Consider the following 6,000-nt stretch of genomic DNA (forward strand, 5'->3'; position numbering starts at 1 on the left):
TGGGAGTCCAAGGGAAAGCAATACATAACTTTATCAATGACAAAATAGAAAATATAGTTCTACTATAAGACAACTCTGTTACTATCAATATATCCAATAGCTCTATCGCTCCGGACCGATATCACAGGAAACAAAGTTACAGTGAACAGAGCCATCTCCCAAACAGATGTACGTTCTGTAAGAAGTGCTGAGCACATGATTCTCGCGCATATTCTCTTTCAATGTATATACAACAAAACAAAACGCATTCATCACTATGATGACTTAATCGATTTTGTTATTGTAAAAATTCCAAATAAAATAAATTTCCCAAATAAAATAAACAATAGTGATTGAAAATTAAGTAGTCCTCGAATTAATTATAAGGGAGCAAGATTTTCGTGTTCCATATTATAATTCGTTATAAGGATGGAAGCTATCTTGGGTATAATAGAAAAAAGTTATTAAATATATTTGCCATTGCCCATCTTATTTCAAAAGGATGAATTGAAAATATCAGATGGCGAGGTACTTCTTATAATCATAGATGGTCAAAAAACAATGCCAAAATTGATGATCAATGCCTTGCAACAATTTAATATTAAAAATCTTAAAATCTTTTTGACAATGTCTCTAAGCCTAGATCGAAATATATTAGGATATCCTATAAGTTTGTTTCTTTTTCTTGATACAAAATGAACACGATATTTGTTGTTTAAAATTAATTTATTGCGTTATGTCTGAACCGTTCTGGTCAATATGAATATCAATATGTCTATCACGTTCTTCCATCTCTCAGCCTCATTATTCTCTTTTTCTAAAATTGTTGAGGTTTATTTGCAAAACATTTCTCGAGTGCAGTTTTTTGTCGCTTACGGATTGGAGCCATTTATCATGAAAAGAATTTTTTAATAATAGGAATAAATAATAATCGGATAGAACAAAATCTGGGGAGCATAAAAGATGCGATAGAATGTCTCAATCAAACTGTAACTGCTTTTTTCTTACAGTCAATGCGATTTTGGATTTTCATGATGGCCTCGTCGATTTGCCAATCCTGTCATTTTTCTACCATGGCGGTTTTCAATTCAAGCTGATTCCAATATTTTATAAAATTGATGGTTTTATCTTGAGAATGGAGCTCATAATAGATTATATCTTTTCAATGTCAACAAATGGATAAAAGAACTTTCTTCGAGTGAGGTCTAGACTTCGCGAAAGTTGAAGGTCTATTGTCCTTAAATCAAGTGCATTTTCGATGCATTTTGATCTTGAAAAGGATCTTTTTCAAGTTTCTGAAGAAGGAAATTGTAGCCGGAAACGTGGTTCATAAAGTCGGTTTTCGTCAATACTTATGGTCAGGTGATTATCTACCGTTTTCTTGGATATATTAATGATATCCACTATCTCTTACACACTGTATCGCGAATTTTTAGCAAGCATAGCCTTGATATGATCCATATTTGTCATTGCTGGGCTGCAGGTTCCTTCATTTTTCAAGTCAAAATTGCCAGCTCTATATCTCTTAAACTAATTATGGATGATCGTAATAGTTATAGCATCATTCCTGTAAATAATACAAATATTCGCAGTATCATTTTCACTATCACCTATTTTAAAGCAATAAGGTATAATAAATGCTTCCTTTGATTATTTATATTGAACAGTAAAAAAAGTTTTAAAAGTTTTAAAAGAGTCACCAATGAACATACTTCAAAAGAGCTCTGGAATGACTGAAACTAATAAATGACTAATAGATAAGCATGTTCATATAAAAGTACCCAATTAAAGTCATTTCTACACTAATGCGAAAGAAACTTATACTCTAATATTATCAGTTTATCAATTATGATATTCCCAAATATATTCATGACAACATTGACGATAGTCATAATATTTATTTACTCATTTATATATTATTTACTCATTTTATATTTTATTATATTTATTTGTTCATATATTTATTAATATTATTATAATATTATTTGTTTTATTTGTGAATGATTTTAATCACTGACTTTAAATTTATGATTTTAAATTTTGATATTTATGTTTTATAACCGAGATTTTTATTTTTTTTTTCTTTTTTTTTAGTATTTTATCTAGATAGATCTACAACATTTTCTTTTAACATTTGATATATATAACTTATTAATTTATTAATTTACTTATTCTTTTTTATTTTATTATTTATTAATTATTTTTTTGCTGAAATGTTACTCAGCGAATAATGCTACCCTTTTTACTCTTTTATTCGGATTTTTTTTTAAATAATTCTTTACTGAGCATTTCATTTATTTCATATTATATATCATATATATATATATATATATATATATATATATATATATATATATATATATTAGGTTAGAAAAAAAGTTCTTGTGGTTTTTAACTATTAAATTCGAATACACATATTTTAGCTCAAACAAACCTTTATTAATTAAAATAAAGAGCATTGCAATCAATGCATTTTTGCCAACGAGAAACAAATTTTGTAATTCCGGTTGAATAAAATTCTGAAATCTTGGAGATGAAAAACTCATTGAGTGGTGTTTCAACGTCTTTCTGGGATTTGAAGCATTTCTCACGTAAGAAGTTGTCGAGATGCTTGAAAAAATGGTAATCAATGGGGAAGAGAAAACGTTGTACGAGGATTGGCTTGGATCTTCATTATTATCAATATTTGATTACAGAACTCATTGTCAAGACTTTCGTCATCAAAATTTTTTAAACCACTATTCTGCAGTATGTTTGTTAGTAATCCCAAACGCCTTGTTGATATCGCGAGCTGTTTTGGCAGTTTTCCGATCTAATTTGAATAGGAATAAGAAAATTGTTCGAATTCTTGTTCATTATGTTTTCAACATAACTTAAGAAATCAGAAAAACTAATTTGAAAATAAAATATGACATTTTCACAAAGCGAAAAATGCAAAATTAAAATTATATACAAAACCAATAAATTCTTTATAATCTAATAAATATGAATATATTCGTATAATATAATAAGATATATTAATATTAAAATGATTTTAATATTATGGAAAAGAAAGCATTGAATTCGTGCGTCGTCATTGTCGAGACATTTTTGTCAACAAATTTATCGTTCTAGAATTTCTCGCGTGATCTTTCACATTGTTTCCTTATTTATACATGCATTTTTGTATTAAATCACAATAACATTCTTTCAATATTTTATTATAATTATATTTTATTGTATGAAATAATTTTCCAATTAATTTATTTTTAATTTTTTACATATTGTTTTGTATAAAAGTTATATACAATTATTTTTAGTTTTTTAGTTATTTTTTAATATGTTTAGACTTTACTTTTAACATATTTAGTATATTTATGCACGATGAAGCACCAGCTCATTTTTGTAGTCAGATGAATTTTAAGTGAAAAATTTAACGACAGATGGATCGGTTGTGGAAGTCCAATAGAGTGTCTACTATAGATCTCTAAATATTTATCTATTTAATTTCTATATCTGAAATTATTTGAAGAATGGTCAATGATAGAAATTAAATAATATTTAAAATAATTAATTTGTTTTAATTTTGCTTACCATGTATTTCTTCATTTGTTTACGTAGAATTCCATTTCATCGCTAATATTATTAAATATTTTATAAATTAAATAATTTTATTTTTTAATATAAAACAAAAAGAATAGAAAATTAATACTACATAGTAATTGAATTTTTTTTTGATACTTACTTTTTAAAACTTTAATGCTTGATATGTATTTGTTAAAATCGAAACAACTATGAATATTGCACAAATGTGATACTTGAACTGATATTATTATTCGAAGAACTCCCTACTATCTTAAGATTGTATTGGGTTGGCAACTAAGTAATTGCGGATTTTTTTTAGAAAATCAAAGACAATTTTTTCATGGAAATAAAAGGTAATCAAATGATGCAAGGTCAGGACTATATGGTGGATATGGCAAAACATTCCAACCAAGCTCCAATAATTTTTCCCGAGTGACCAAAGATGTGTGTGGTCTTGCATTGTCATGATGGAATACAACACCTTTTCGATTTGTCAATTCGGGTCGCTTTTCTTCAACTGCATTGTTTAATTTCGTTAGTTGTTCAATGTAGACAACAGAATTGATCGTTCGGTTGGGTGGTAAGAGTTCAAAATAGAAAATTCCTTTGTAATCCCATCAAACTGATAACAAAACCTTCTTTTGATGAATACCAGCTTTTGATGTTGTTTGAGCTGGTTCACGTGGCTTGCTCCACGATCTTTTTCGCTTGATATTGTTGCAAACAACCCATTTTTCATTGCCAGTTATCAGTCGTTTTAAAAATGAATCATTTTCATTACAGTTTCTTTAGCAAATCGCAGCTGTTAATGCGTTGCGTTAAATGCTTTTCTTTCAGTTCGTGAGGAACCGAGTATCGAGTTTTTGAACATAGCCTTGTTTTAAGTGGTTTTCAATGCATGTATGTGATACATGAAGCTTCTCTGCAATCTCACGAGTTGTACTGTGACGATCCGAATCGATTATTGCTTTGATTAGGTCGTCATCAATTTCAATTGGACGACCAGAGCGTCTTTCGTCTTTGAGTGAAAAATCACCAGAACGAAATTTGTCAAACCAATTTTGACACTACCGTTCTTTAAGGTTTCATCGCCATAAACAGCACATACACACAAAATAAAAAAGCAAAATATGACGATAATGTTCCTTTTGATTTTCCATTTTTCAACGAACGCCAGACGAAAACTACGCAACCGATCAAAAAACTTTTTTTATTGATTGACAGCTGAATTGTTAACTATCAAATAAAAAAATAACTATCAAATAACAAAATATGTTTTACATTTGGACTACGCCAACAAACCTAAAAATTCAACTGAAGTCATCTATGAATGAAATCCGCAATTACTTAGTTGCCAACCCAATATTTTCATGGAAGGACTCCGTTACGCAAGCGACATTGCAATACGATACTGCAGCGCACCCAGTTGAGCGTTCTCGTATTTTCGCCATATTATTTTCGCTCTATTTAATGCAAACTTAAAATGTTTATAACTCGTTAATTAAGGCTTATCGAACATGTGTGTATATAAACTTTTTTCATCGTTTTGATATCTAGAATCCACTCTCCAAAAATGTCCCATACATGTTTTATATATTAACACTGTATAATAAAAATAATTTATATAATAAATTATTATATTTATTATATGAAAATATTTATTAGTCAACAATAATTGTAAATATGTTAAAAGTAAATTCTACAAACGTTAAAAAACAATTGTAAATAAAAGCAGTTAAAAGTAATTGTAAATAACTTTTATATGAAACAACACGCAAAAAATTAAAAATAAATTAATTGGAAAATTATTTCATACAATAAAATATAATTATAATAAAATACTAAAAGAATTTTATTATGATTTAATGTACAAATGCGTATAAAGATGCAATGTAACAGATCACGCAAGAAATTCTCGATAAATTTGTTGATAAAAATGTCTCGACAACGACGCTTTCGATGCTTTCTTTTTCATATCTATCTTTTATTAGAAAAAAATCATTTTAATATTAATATATTTTATTCTATTATATATTTCTTAATATTTATTAAATTATAAAGAATTTATTATTTATTCTTTATTATCTATTTGTTGCGTAAAATAAAATTGGGAACAAAAGCAAATAATATAATGTATTATATGATATGAATATATGTAAAATTAAATAGTATGTGTAATAAGTATGAGAGCATTTACTCTGTTTGTCTATTTCAAAGAAATAAAATAATTACGTGATTACTTGAGAAATTCTGGAATCAATTAAAGAAATACCTTTATAATGATAACGCGAGTTTATATATTCTTTTTCATTTTTTTTATGAAATTTTAATAATTAGAATTATTTCATATTACAATTATTATTCGTTAATTTTTTCTTTGAAATAAAATTATCAAAAACAAATTTGTGCGAAGAATTATTTTCGAACGGTTAATTTCTTTTGCATGTGTTAAAAATA

Source organism: Apis mellifera, unplaced genomic scaffold (assembly GCF_003254395.2).
Source record: "Apis mellifera strain DH4 unplaced genomic scaffold, Amel_HAv3.1 GroupUN_246, whole genome shotgun sequence".
Taxonomy (NCBI): Eukaryota; Metazoa; Arthropoda; class Insecta; order Hymenoptera; family Apidae; genus Apis; species Apis mellifera.